Source organism: Tupaia chinensis, unplaced genomic scaffold (assembly GCF_000334495.1).
Source record: "Tupaia chinensis unplaced genomic scaffold, TupChi_1.0 Scaffold145148_1, whole genome shotgun sequence".
NCBI classification, from domain to species: Eukaryota; Metazoa; Chordata; class Mammalia; order Scandentia; family Tupaiidae; genus Tupaia; species Tupaia belangeri.
In genome coordinates, this window is record NW_006205008.1 from 362,164 (window position 1) to 377,392 (window position 15,229).

General features: G+C 42.2%; 1 protein-coding gene and 1 pseudogene across 1 annotated transcript in view; both read right to left on the reverse strand.

Annotated features, from left to right (window-relative positions):
- The window catches only part of FANCC (FA complementation group C), a 293,240-nt gene that overhangs the window by 73,319 nt on the left and 204,692 nt on the right, over positions 1–15,229 (reverse strand). The window lies entirely within an intron of this gene.
- Positions 5,611–7,455, reverse strand: LOC102475239 (zinc finger protein 317 pseudogene; annotated as a pseudogene).

Sequence of the window (15,229 nt, forward strand, 5' to 3'; positions counted from 1 at the left end):
GGATGACAGGTTACCTGCTTAGTCCCTAAAGAAAGAGAAGCACCCTAATGTCACCTGTGGGCTCTGATTTTCCGGGAAGAAACACTGAAGCTGCTGTTCCCATTCAGGGCCACTCGCTGTCAGGACATTGCTTAGTATCACTATCTACAGATACCGCCAACTCACCGTGCCCGAACCAGGACCCTTGACGTGCTTTCCCAAGTGTTCTTTTTCCCTGGTACTCCCTGCCTCATGTCCCCAGGCCCAAAGCCTTGAAGTCCCTCCTGGATTCTTCCCTCCCTCCCCAACCCCTCATCCGATCCAACAGTATCCCTCATCTGCCCTCTTCTCCCATCTCCACAGCCACTGCCACCTCCAGCCTGGTCCATGTTGTAGCCGCCTAACTCTCTCCCTGCTTCTGTCCTCACTCCCGTTGTTTATCATCAGAACAGTTCCAGCAACCCTTTAAAATTCAGGTCACATCGCAAGTCTGTTCAAAGCTCTGCAATGGCTCCTGACCTTGTGCAGAAAACAAGCTAAGTCTAACACGAACTACCAAGACCTTCCATGATGGGTCCTCTTCTATTTCACTGGCTCCTTCCCTTCTACTTCTATCTCTGCCTATTCTGCCATGTTTCTTAGAGGTCTCAGGTTCAAATACTGCTTTGTTAAAAAAGGTTTTCCCTGACCATTTATCAGTGCTCTGTCTGCCAATCATGGCAATTTAAAACTGAATGAATTTAAATGAAATGAAACTTAAAATTCAGTTCCTCAGTTATACTAGCCACATTTCAAGTACTCAACAGCTATGTAAGCCCAGCAGCTACAGCACGGGATGGTGTAAAATGACAGGATACGCCCATAACCACAAAAAATGCCACTAGACAGCTGAGCCACAAGTACCTCTTACTCCTCTTAGTACTTTTCACCCCGACCTAGAAGCCCTTACTTTTGCGTGGCTCATGGTCTTTTTCATCCTACTGGGATAGAAGCTCGATGAGGGCAGGTTCTATTTTCTGTTTTGTTCACTGCTCTATTCCTAGTACCTAGGAATAACTCCTTACACATATTACATGCTCAAGAAATAATGTCAAATGAATGACTAGAAATTTAAAAATGAAAGTCCTGGGTATATGCTATTAGATCTCTTTCTGCGAATTTTCAGTCTTCTGTTTTGTAAACACAAATGCTACCACAACATAGGACATGTGCTGTCCCTCATTTTTAAAAACTTGCTGCCTACTTTTTAATTTATTTATTTATTTTTGAGATTTTTGCTATAGGGCGTGTGCACTCACCGGAGACAGAGAGACAGAATGCAAGAACTCACTCCATTCTCCTGTTGAGATTTTGGGCACGCATACACAAGTGACTGGCCTAAGTTTTAAGCCACTGGCTCTGGGACTTGAACTATAATTGACTATGTGGGAGTCCAGTGACATAGCCATTACGCTATCTGCTGGTCCCAACTTGCTGCCCTTGTTTTCTTTTTTGTAAATATGTATGCTCTGGGCCTGCAGACAGTGTGATGATTAAGGTGCTGGATTCCACATGGCTAATTCTGCAGTTCAAGTGCCAGAGCCTGAGGACTGAACACCAGCCATGTATGCATGCCTGCCCAAAATCCCACAAGGACAATGGAGAAGAAGGGACTGCGACATGGTCATATCCCTGGGGGGTGACTTCTTACCTTCTCTGTCTATCTCCAGTAAGTGCATGTACCCTATGGCAAAAAACTAAGGAAAAAAAAATGTATGTTCCATAATCTAACAATGCCTCTGTTATTAGGCATTTAGGTGTTTCTAGTTTCTCACTATTATTAACACTGCCATGGTGGTATCCATCACATAACTACCTGTGCCCAGATATGAGTACTTACTATCAATTGCCTTTTTTCAAAGTTTTAAAAAATTGTATTATTATAACCATTTCTCAATTATGCAGAGAGCGAGAACGAGAATGAGAGCAAGAGTGAGAGAGAGAGAAAGAGAGAGAGAGAGAACTGCCAGGTCATGACCTGAATTGCAGTTGGTCATGTGGGAGTCTAGCAACACTAACCACCATGCCACCTGCTGGCCCCATCAATTGCCTTCCAAAAAGACTGTACCACCGTACTATTCTGGCCTTGTCAGTGATGTTCTTCATTTTTATTTCCTGCTAACAAAACTTATTACTTCATTGTTTTAATTAGTGTTTTAGGTGGGAGACTGAGTAACTGTTACCCACTTATATATTCTTCTTAGGTGAATTTTTTTTTTTTTTAAGATTTTTGCCATAGGATGCATGTGCTTGCCAGAGAGAGAGAGAGAGAAAGAGGGAAAGTAAAGAATTATTCCCTAGGGGCAATGGCCATGCTGTAATCCCTCTCCTCCATTCTCTTTTCAAAATTTTGGGTATGCACACACGTGCGTCCAGTATGTTTTTTTTGGGGGGTGTTTTAGAATTATTTCATTTAACTTCATTTATTTGTTTATTTTAATTTGATAACAGAGGGACAGAGTGAGAATGGGGTGTAGGAGTGAGAAAGCAAGCCATCGAGTCTGGGACTCGAATCGTGGTCAGCCATGTAGAAGTCCACCATCCTTAATCACCACACCGCCTGCTGTCCCCAGTTCAGTGTGTTTTTCAAGCCAGTGGGTCTAGGACCTGAAATGCAGAGTCAGTCATGTGGGATCTAGCATCTTCACCACCATGCCACCTGCCGGCCCCTGGTGAATCTGTTTTCAGGTCAGTGCATATTTGTTCTATTCACTGACTTAATATTTATCATTCCCTTAATGTATTAAAGGCTCTGAGATGTTCGTGATATAGAAGCAAAGATGGCAAAGACTGATAAGGGAGAGAAACAATAAAATGCAAGATATTATGTAGAGTTATGTTGAAAAGAAAAGCACAATGAAGGGTTAAAGAGTGCCAGGAATTTGAGGAGACATTTCAGCAGAGATCTGATGGCAGTATATGAACAAACTGTGTTCCTATCTGAGAGCAAAATGCCAAATGCAGAAGTCCTGGGCCCATGGATACAATCAGGAAGCCTTTGTGGACAGACCACAGTGAGTTTGTGTGCATGTGTGCGGGTGGTGGTGCTACCTGTGGCGCTGCCTGTGAGGGAGCAGCCATCTCCTACCCAGCATCATGGCCATCCTCTGACCCTCATGAAGTCCAAGATCATCAAAAAGAGGACCAATAAGTTCATCTGACTCCAGTCAGACCCATATGTCAAAATTAAGTGTAACTGGCAGAAGCCCAGAGGTGTTGAAACAGGATGCAGAGGAGATTCAAGGGCCCGATCTTGATGCACAACATTGGTTACCAGAGCAACAGAAAACACAGCACGTGCTGCCCAGCATTTTCCGGAAGTTCTTGGTCCACAACATCAAGGAGCTGGAAGTGCTGCTGATGTGCAGGAAGTCTCACTGTGCTGAGCTCGCTCATAACATTCCCTCCAAGAACCACAAGGGCATGGTGGAAAGAGCAGCCCAACTGGCTGTCAGAGTAACGATCCCAACACCAGGCTGCGCAGCAAAGAGGATGAGTAGACAGCTCCTGTGCAGGTTTTATCTGTGTCTAAATAAAACCATAATCCCCCCTCAAAAAAAAAAAAAACTGTTTTGGAAGGGCACTCTGGTCCCCATTTTATGACCTCCAGAGATAACTACTTTCAACTCTAAGTAATTATTTAGTTATTTAATGAGTTGTTCAGTGCAAACTATGTCAGTGAGACATCCATCAGATTGTGGAGAAAAGAGAAATCCAGGGTGTTTCCAACTAGAGTAAGTAAATAGGCACAATGACTTTGGAGAACAACTGGGGGCACTCTGTTACCAGTCCTTCTTCTAGGTTAAGGAGACTTAAATTGCTTAAGAGGGTAGTGTCAATTTTACTGGGTATTTGTATAAAACTTAGTAAATAAATGGTTTATTTATAGAATGGAATGCTGTATTGTAGTAAAAAAATCAATAAACTAGGGGGTCAGCCAGTACCATGATGGTTAAGGTGCTGGACTGCCACATGGCTCACTGCAGTTTAAGCTCTGCACATAGTGGCCTGAAAAAAATCACACTGGGTGTGTATACATGCATGTTCAAAATCCCAGAAGGAGAATGAAGGAAAAGGAATTGTGTCATGGTCATACCCCCGAGAAGATGATTTCTCATGTTCTCTCTCACTGTCTCTCTGTTTCTCTCCAGAGAGCGTGCACAACCTATGACAAAAACCTTAGCATTATCCACATACATAAATATCAAAAATATAATGAAGAAGGCAAGATGCAAAAAGATATCACAATATGCCGTTATGTACATAAAGTTTTAAAACACCTGCAAAAACACTTATATATTATACATATATAGATTACATGGGATGGAGAATTGGAGGGAAAAAGATTGCAGCATGATCAGGCCCCATTGGGTGGAGCTTTCTGTTTCACACATACATGCAGAATTACACACTCTCCAGTACACACACACAATTAATTACAAAAAAGAAATTTAAAAATTAGCATAATAAAATCTGGACAGTGGGGAACCAGCAGTTAGCATAATGGCTATGTCGCTGGACTCCCACGTAGTCAACCGTGGTTCGCGTCCCGGACCCAGTGGCTTAAAACTCATGCTGGGCGCGTGTGCGTGCATGCCCAAGATCCCAGGAGGAGAATGGAGGAGAAGGGATTGCGGCGTGACCATCCCCCCGGGGGGTGATATCTCGATTTCTGTCTCTATATCTCTGTCTGTCTGGCGAGCACACGCGCCCTATAGCGAAAACCTCTAAAAAAAAAAAAATCTGGACAGTGGATAAGCAACCTTAGATTGCTTAATATTTATTTCCTTTATCTCCATCTTTTTGTACTCTTCTTACCAATTTTACTAGTCTTTCTTAAAACTGTTTCTGTAGAGTTATTTGTGCTTTTTGCTTTTTCAACCTTGGACAGAAAACAGCAGGTCAGGAGGGTGCCTAAATTCTCCCAACCACAATTAGGACAATATTAGCCAATATACTTTTTTTAACAGCTGAAAAACTTCCAATTGTGCTAGCTGGGCCATTTTGGAGGCAGATAGCTCTCCAATTCAAAAGTGTTTCTTCAAAAAGGCTGCTTGTTATTCAAAAACAATATGAAAAACCGCATGGCACAGAGCAAAGTCCACTGAGGATGACAATGCCAGCTCCCAGGTGGTAATAGCAGCAAGGACAAAACGGTAATGAATTTGTAGAGTGGTTCAGAATATTCCTACTCAAAGCAAATCTATGCTCAAGTCGTTAAATTCTTCACTGAATTTACTAGGAATAAGATAACTGCCTCAGTAGAATGATCCACAGACACAACTGATACATTTTTAACTTGTTCTGTTCGATGATGGTTACCATAGAGTCTTTTCTCTCCCTCCCTCTTTCTCTCTCTCTCTTTTTTAAAGACTTCTGGAATTTAACAAGATAAAATTTTCCCAGGTACTTTTCTGAATGTGTGGAGCCCATGCATTTTTCATGGAAATTCAATCTCTTGGGCCAAGTTCATTTATACCTAAGAGAAAACTGATTTTTTTTTTCCATTGCAATGTAAGCCAATAATGAGTTTTATTTTCTCTCTTATAATAGGAAGCCTAGAAGTAACCAATCTACAGTTGGTACGGACATTCAACAAAACCAGTGATCGCACTCATATGGTTTTTCTCCTGTGTGACTTCTCATGTGCATCTTCGTGGTTGACTGGTTTCTGAAGGCTTTCCCACACTGCCTATATTCAACACACTTCTTTAAGAGATAAATGTTCATATGCCTCTGCGTGACAGATAATCGCCAAAGACAGGTTACACATTCATAGCGTCTCTCTTGAGTGTGTATCTTCCCATGTGTGGTTAGGTTTGAACTTTGTGGAAAGCTTTCCCACAAAGATCACCCCCATAAGGCTTCTCTCCAGTGTGAGAATTTATGTGCATCTTAAGGATGGACTGGTTTCTGAAGGTTCTCACACTGATGACATTTGATGAGTTTCTTGATGATATGAATTCTCGTGTGTTTCCTCTACAATAAGAGGTCGCTGAAGGATTTCCCACATTCTTTACATTCATAGGTTTTCTCCACCATGTGATTCTTCCTATGCAAGTTAAAGTTTGACTTCCACTGGAAGGCTTTCCCACATTGTGTGCATTCATAGGGTTTCTCCCTGGTGTAATTCCGGATGTGCTCTTTGAGTTGTGAGGGGTGCTGGAAAGCTCTCCCACAGTCATGACATTCATAGAGCTTCCCTTCAGTGTGCATTTGCTTGTGTGCAATGAGGTGGCAGCTCTGACTGTAGGCTTTCCACACTGATTGCACTTGTAAGGCCTCTCGCCAATGTGGACTCTCATGTGGCTCCTCACGGCAGAGTGTCCGAAATGCTTTTCCACACTGACTGCAGTAGAAGGGTTTCTCTTTGAGGTGGGTTCTCACGTGACTCCGGAGGGCTGATGGGTCACTGAAGGACTTCCCACAGTCACTGCACTCATAGGCCTTCTTCCCAGTGTGTATCCTCCAGTGCCACGTGAGTGATGCACTTGTGCTGAAATGTTTCTGGCACTGGTGACACTCCTGCATTTTCCTCCCATCACACATGTCCACATGTTGAGTGAGATGTGGCTTGCTTTTGAAAGCCACCCTGTAGTCTTGGCGGTGATAAGGACTCTTGCTGGTGTGCTGTCCTATTGGCTGAGTAAGGTGAGCGCCCATGCTGAAGATTGCAAACAAGTGGGCATATTCAGTAGAATTCTCTCCAAGATGAGCTTTGTCTATTGTCATACCACTGGATTTTTCCTTCCCAAAAATATCTTCTATAAGAATCAACTACTTCGTTTTAGATGGAGTCTCCCAATCTGTACAGGAGCCTTGGTGAACCCCCCTCTGCTCCATACTTAGCTCTTCCTCTTGTTCCAGGTGTGAGATGAGGCTAGGCTTGCCAACCTGATACCCTAATGAAGTGAGGTTGCTGTAGTTCTCCAGCATCCACATCCTTGTACAGTTTTCTCCGTAAAGAATCTAGCAAGGATCACTCTTGTCAATGAAGTCCACAGCAATGCCCTGGAAAGTCACTGATTCCTAGGAACTAACATTGGCTGGTGTATGAAGCTTTAGAACATGACAAGCAAACAGATCCAAAGTCTGGGTACAGGAATGGTCTTTTCATGGGAGAGAAAATTCTGACTCTGGGAGACAGGCAGGGTCATGGGTAGACACAGCAAACATGGGAGACAGACCAAATGCTGGCATCCTGTGAAAATAATGGTTATTTGCCTCAACAGGGAACTGCTCCCAGGAAGGGAGCTGAAACCAGGAAGCTACTCCCTTGCTCTCATGGGACTCTCCGAGTAGGCACATTTCTGGGGGTACAACTGGGCAAAACGGAGATGTAAGAAGCTGCTGCCGAAGAGATGAGAAGTTCATATGGAAAGTTCTGATGCCTGTGGGGAAGTGAAGGCTCCCCAATGGGTCCAAGCAAGCCACCATGGACTCTTCTTCTGCCCATGTGTTGAGTTACGATCGCCTCCAGAGAGTCAAGAAGACTGACTTTAAAATGTAATTTGATACCTAACATACTTTTGAAGTCTTTCTTTTTGAGTTTTTAAAATCTCATTTTGAATCCTCCCAAACAGAAAGTTCTGTTTGCCTCCATAAAATAACTCAAACCTCTAAAAACTTGTGTGAGACTCGGAACTCTCCGATCCATGGTTCTCTGGTGAATTATAAATTAATCAAGTGTATTCTGCATAAAATCAGGTAGTGGATTGGCATTGGGATAAAATTCAAAAGCAGGCTGACAAACATGCCAGAGCCATTACATTTGTTGTTGTCATTAGTTATAATGATTAAAATATGTATCACAATACTGTATAACTTTCTCCTACATATCTGAAGCTATCTGTACATTTTTAAAAGAATTATTTAATTCTATTTATCATTATTATTTACTCTTGGGCACCTGTGCTCACGAGAGAGAGAGAGAGAGAGAGAGAGCGCCACCAGGTCTGGGACTCAAACTGTGGTTGGCCTTGTGGGAGTCCAGCACTTCAACCACCACACCACCTGCTGGCCCCATTATCTGTACTTTTTTAAAGTACACAAATCAAAAAGCTTAAATCAGAATACAGGATAGTAGGCAAACTACTTTCTGGTACATGCATAAATCCAGGATACTCCCTGATCCATTTATGAAACTGAGTTCATCATTCCTTTCCTTTTACTAGTATGACTTCAAATGTTTAAACAATCAAAACTCTCCTCCTAAACTTAAACACACCGTATAAACAATGCTATGCTGTTTTTCTCTGCTTTATTTTATTCTAGAATGCATGTATATATTCTTTTCCCATTTGAATGTTTAAAGTTCATCTCAAAATATTAAAAAACCCTCATGAAAAATATAGAAATTAACTTCAGATGGATAGATTTTTAGAGGAACAAAAAAATTTGGAACATCACCTTAGACTCCTTTTGCATTATTTTAGAGACCTGATAAATGGTCTTGTCATAGCATTTTAAATAGAATTTCACTTGTCACCGAGTAAAATCAACAATTCGAAGAGAGAATGTTTAAATTCTATCCTGTTCTGTGCTACAAACTGTCTAGAAGGAGCAATATCCTAGACTTTCTGAGTATTGTCAGTTTATCCCATAGTCCTGTGGTTTAGAGTAGATGGTTTGGAAGCTACAGGACAGCCATGCACGAAGGATGCTTCCAGCAGAGCATGTTCACCATCAAGCCTTCTGCCCTTCTGCAGCTGAATTTCTTTGCAGAAATCATTTGTGAAAGCTGCTCTAGCATCATCAAGATCTAATGCCTCGGATAGTCCAGTATGAAAGTGGGGCATAACTGCACTTAAGGTCGATCTCCACACTCTTGTAAGCTGCAGTGCAGAAGAGTAGCCTCGACAGCTGTGAGCACCTTGAAGCCCTTTGGAAGGTTATCAGTTGGCCTTGCCTGCATTATGGTAGGCCCAAGAGCTAAGTTTACATGTGAGTTTAAACATTTTCAGGAAACTTATCCTGAACCTTTTTCAGCCTAACTGGGAGAAGTAATCTGCAGCACGAGCTTCAGGGCTTACTAAGTGCCACAGTCACCTTCCAGACACCCAGTCACCAGTGATGTTTTGACCCCCTCATTCTCCTTTCAGATAATGAAGAAAAGTTTCACTTACAGGTCTTTTCAGGATGGAGGACTGATGAGTCAAGGTGGGAGGGCAAGATCACCTCCTGCCTGCTTCTTTATTTCATTCTCTGGACAAGTGATGTGTACACATAACACTCAGGAATGCTTTTTAATTTCACAAATACCCACAAGGCCCTTATTCTATGCAATGTATTCTGCTAGGCTCTGTGCAAAATAGACACATGAAAAAGTATCCTCCATCTCTCTCTCTCTCTCTCTCTCTCACACACACACACACACACACACACACACACACACACACACACACCTCTCCCCTTCTATCCCATCTATCCCATCCAGTTCCAAACATTCATATTTACAACACAAGCTAAATATGTCTTTATTGTTAATAATTTAGATGACTGACTAAAAAAACCCCACATTAATTAATTTCAGATCCAAAATCACTTTGGCAGTAAGTAAGAAAAAGATGATCATCTTTACTGTGGAAGGCAAGTGTTGTTGACAAGACCTCTGCCATTCAGAAAACTGGTAAAGAATGAAAAGCCGGGCGGGAGGCGGGCCGGGCGCCAAGGCTGCGTCCGGCCTGGGGACGTCGCGGGCCCTTCCGGGCTCTGTGTGTCCCCACGGGGCCCCGCCAGGCCGGCGGCGGAGAAGGTGAATGTTTGAGGAGAAAAGACAAACTGTTCAAACATGAGAACAGGTCACCATCCATAATTCCACAATAAATTATCTCTATGAGTTTTTACCATTGATTATCAAGGGAAGTAATACAGCAAAACAACTAACACTTTATAGAAATTCATCAACAAAAATAAAACCCTGAAATACAATTCTGGCATTTTAAAGAAGTCACATTGCTTCTAGAGATTGACATCTAGTTCTGAAAACTGCTAATAAAGAGTTATTGTAGAGAAGCATTTCTCAAACTTTACATAAGAATCAGCCAGGGGCCAGCAGGTGGCACGGTGGTTAAGGAACTGGACCCCTAAATGGCCAACTGCAGTTCGAGTCCCAGACCTAATGGCTTGCTTTTTCTCTCTCTCTCTCTGGTGAGCATATGTGCCCTATAGCAAGCTTTTTTTTTTTTTTTTTTTTTAAATTTGTTTCTCTTCATTTCTTAAAAATAATGATTTATTCAACTTTATTTATTTATTTACTATTACTATTTTAATTTGACCAGAGAGAGACAGAGAGAGAGAAGGAGAAAGTAAGCTGCCAGGTCCGAGATTTGAACTGCTGTCAATCATGTGGTAGTTAAGCACCTTAACCATCATGCCACCTGCTGGGTCCGCCCTACGGCAAACTTAAAAAGAAAAAATAATAGGGACCAGCAGATGGTGTGATGGTTACGTCACTAGACTCTTATGTAGCTGAATGTGGTTCGAGTCCCAGACCTGGAGGCTTAAAAAAACTACTGCCAGGTGCATGTGCATGCATGCCCAAGATCCTGAGAGGAGAATGTGGGAGATGGGACTGCGGCATGGCCATACACCCGGGGGGGGGGGGATTTCTCGCTTTGTCTGTCTGTCTCTGGCAAGCACACATACCCTATAGCAAAATCTCTCTTAAAAAGAAAGGAAGGGAGGAAGAAAATCATCAAGAAAGATGTTTTTAAAAAGCGGATTCCCCAGTCTCATCCCCAGGGAGGCTGATGTGGTGAATTTTGAGAAGCATGAAGGCCTTGGACAGATATTGAGCACTAAAAATGCAGAACCTATGAAGAACGGCAACCCACAGAATCTGGTCAGGAGATAACATGATGAAAAGGTAACATAAGAGACTGAATCAAGTCCATACTACTTGTATTGACTTTAACTCGAAGAAACGATGGGAGAATTAGAAAAATAAAATACACAGTACTATAAAATGATCAGAGATTTGGTGACCCACCAACTATGAGAAAAACTGAAATGAAACCCACAAATCATGAGAAAAGTTGAAATGCTAGATGGATGGAATCTTTTTGAAGGAAACCAACACAGCCCCAAAAGCTTGCAAGAGAAGACTATTTTGAAAGGTAAGCACTACCACTGGGGTGGGCCAGAAGAGCGGGAGGGTATTTGGCGGCCGACAGGACAATGTGTGGGGCTACTGCAGTAACAGCAGCCGGCTGGCTAGGCCTTCATACGCTCTTCTATCTTACCCACTGCCCCCAAGCAAGGGAAAACAGAAATGTCCTATCTCCAACAGGAAGGAGGGAAGAGGTTTGGAGGAGAAGCAAGCACCAAATGACTATCAACCCTAGGACATTAGAAGTCTAATGCCCAGAACATAGTTCACTGTCAACACCAAAACACCTCCACATACCGATCTTCCTCACTATCACTGGAAGCAGACTACTGCAAACAGGGCACTCATAGAGAGGCCAATGGGAAACCCCAAATTCCAGGAAGGCCAAATTGTTCTCCAAAATGGTTGTGCCTATTTATTTAAAATCTCATCAGCAACATCATGGAGTTCTCCATAATCTGATAGATGTCTCACTGATGTGGGAGTCTGCATTTTCCCAAAAACAAAGGGGCATGAAGACTATATATATTCTTCACTGATGCATATGTATAGGTGTGTGTGTGTGTATATATATACACACACACACACACACACAATTTTTTAAAGAGATTTTTGCTATAGGGGGTGTGTGCTCACCAGCAAGACAGAGAAAAACAAAACGAGAAATCACCCCCCAGAGGGGATGGCCACGCCACCACCCCTTCTCCTCCCTTCTCCTCTTGGGGTTTTGGGCATGTACACACACATGTCCAGTGTGAGTTTTAAGTCATCAGATCTGGGACTAGAATCACTGTCAACTACGTGGGAGTCCAGCGACATAACCATTATGCCATCTGCTGGTTCCATCATGAATATTTTTAAGCTGTGGTTAAAATAAATAATGAAAAGTCAGACCTCGTCACAGTGGCACAGTTGCTAACCTGCTATAGCACAATACTGGAGTCACATTGGAAGCCTGTGTTTAAATTCTAAGTTGAGCTGAACACACTGGGTGCACCTGTACGCACCTGTGATTCTGGCTAGCTGGCAGAAAGGATCATGGCATGGCAAGAGTCTGTGGGGGTACCTGTCTATTTCCCCCCCCAGGAAAAGAAATAAACTTTAAAAAACATATTATCATAACCATTTTTTTAAGTGTACAGTATGGTAGTATTAACTTTATCCTAGTTATGCTACAGACTGATAGACTTTCAAAACTGAAACTCTTTGCCATCTGAACAGAAACTTCTCTTTTCCTTTTCCTCTCAGCCCCGGCAACCTTCACCCGATGTTCTGTTTCTAAGAGTTTGACTACTTCAGCTATCTCACACGTGGAATCAATAGTATTTGCCTTTATATGACTGGTTTATTTCACTGTACCTAATACCCTTATTGCAGCAGATGACAGGATTTCATTCCTTTTCTAGGGCTGATACATATTCTATTGTGATATATCATTTTTCCATGCATCCACTGATGCCTATAGAGGTTGCTTCCACCTCTTGGTATTGTGAATAATGCTACAATGAACACTGATGTGCCTGTAATTCTCAGAGTTCTTGTTTTAAAATTCTTTTGGATATATGCACAGAAATGGAACATCCAGATCACAGAGCCACTCAGTTTTTTTTTTGTTGTTGTTGTTGTTGGAGAGGTTTTTGCTATAGGGCGCGTGCACTCGCCAGACAGACAGAGAGAGACAGAGAGACAGAAAGCGAGACATAGAAATCACCCCCCGGGGGGGATGGCCACACCGCAATCCCTTCTCCTTCATTCTCCTTTCGGGATCTTGGGCATGCATGCACACGCGCCCAGCGGGGGCTTTAAGCCACTGGGTCCGGGACGTGAACCACGGTCGACTACATGGGAGTCCAGCGATATAGCCATTACACCAACTGCTGGTCCCGCCGCTCAGTTTTTAATTTAATTAGAAATCTATACTGTTTCCCATAGTAGCTGTCCTGTTTTACAGTCATGCTAACAGTAACAGGGTTCCTGTTTCCCTACTTTCTCACCAGTTGTGCCTTCCTTCCCCCCTGCCGCCCCCACTTTCTTTCCCTCTTCTTTCCTCTTTCTTTCTTTCTTTCTGACAGTGACCATCCTAATGGGTATGACGTGATATTGTTCTGTGGCTCTGATCTACATCTCGCTGGTGAGTAGTGAGGCTGAACAGCTTTTCATATGCTTTATATTTTTGAAAAAGAGTCTATTCTAATAGTTTGCTTATTTTTTTAAGAGAGATTTTTGCTCTAGTGTGTGTGCGCTTGCCAGAGGGACAGAGAGACAGAAAATGAGAAGTCGTCCCCAAGGGGGATGGCTACATTGCAATACCTTCTCATCCATTCTCCTCTCAGGATCTTGGGTACACACACACATGTACTCGGAGTGAGTTTTAAGCTGCCAAGCCCGGGACTTGAACCATGATCAACTACGTGGGAGTCCAGCGATGTAACCATTATGACATCTGCTGGTCCCTGTTTATTATCTTTGTAATTTGCAAAAGGACAGGTGTGTTTGCTGGCGAAAGACAGAGATAGAAAGAGAGAGAGAGAGAGAAAATGAGAAAGCATCCTCTGCCCCACCAAAGGAAATGGCCAGGCCACAATACTTTCTCCTCCAATCCCTCCTCTTTTATGGATTTAAAAAATAAAGTTTTAAAGTTTTTTTGCCTTAGGGTACGTGCACTTACTGGAGAGAGAGAAAGAGATACAGAGACAGTGAGAGGGAAAGTGAGAAATCACCCCCAGCGGGGATGGCCACACTGCCATCCCTTCTCCTCCTTGAATCTTGGGCATACGCACAGATGTATCCAGCATTAGTCTCAAGCCAAGCCACTAGATCTGGGACCCAAGTTGTGGTCAGCCATGTGGGAGTCCAGTGAAATAACTGCTATGCTGTCTGCTGGCCCCTCCTTTATGGATATTGGGTACACAAATACACATGTTCAGCACATTTCCCAAGCTGCTGGGTCTGAAACTTGAACCATGCAGTCAGCCATGAAGGATACGATTACATTAACCATCATCCCACTGCCTCCCTTTGCCTACTTTTGTTTTCATTTGTCAGAGGATGCATGTGCCCACTGGAGGAAGGGAAAGGAAGGGCTGTGGTTGGAAAAGATACTTGATATGATTTCAGTCTTCTTTAATTTGGTAAGACTTGTTCTGTGTCCTAATATAATCTATCCTGGAGAAAGTTCCAGGTGTGTCTGAGACGTGCATTCTGCTGTTATTCAGTGGAGTGTTCTGTAAATGTCTATTAGATCTATTTAGTTTACAGGATTGCTCAAGTTCTGTTTTCTTATTATCTTCAGTCTGGATAACTAATGTATTAGTTGAAAATGGGGTGTTACAATTTCCTGCTATTATTGTCTTACTGTATTTTTCTCCCTTCAATTCCCTTAATGTTTGCTACATATATTCAAGTACTCTGCTGCTAAGTACATGTATATTGATGTGTTATATTTTCCTGGAAAATTTACCCATTTTTCTTCATATAATGTGTTTTTCTCTTGTGACAACTGTCTTATGTACGTATGGCTACTGTTGCTCATTTTTGATTACTATTTGCATGTTACATGCTTTTTCCATCTTTATGTTTTTAGACTATATGGGTCCTTATATCTAGAGGGAATCTGTGACAGAGCATACGGTTGAATCTCACCTTCTTATCCATCCAGGCATTCTATGTCTTTCAGTGGGAAGTTAAATTCATGTTAATGTAAAGTAATTATTGATAGAGAAGGACTTTATGTTGCCACTTTGCTAATTGTTTAATCTATCTTAAACTAATAACAAATGAACTTCAATTGCATGCAGAAACTACACATACGTCTTTCCCCCACTTTAAGTTATCAGTGTCACAAATTACTTGATTTTATATTTTGTATCCACTAACCTAATTTTACAGTTATTTTTATGCTTTTATCTTTTATGTTCTATTCCAGAATTAGAAGTCGCTTATGCATGCAATGCCATGCAAGTACTATAGGATTTTGTAACTGTCTATATATTTACCTGTATAAGAGAGCTTTAAATTTTCATATGCTGTTGTGATACTTTTGTCAGGTACAGTATTCTTAGTTACAGATGCTTTTATTTTATCATAACACTTTGAATGTAC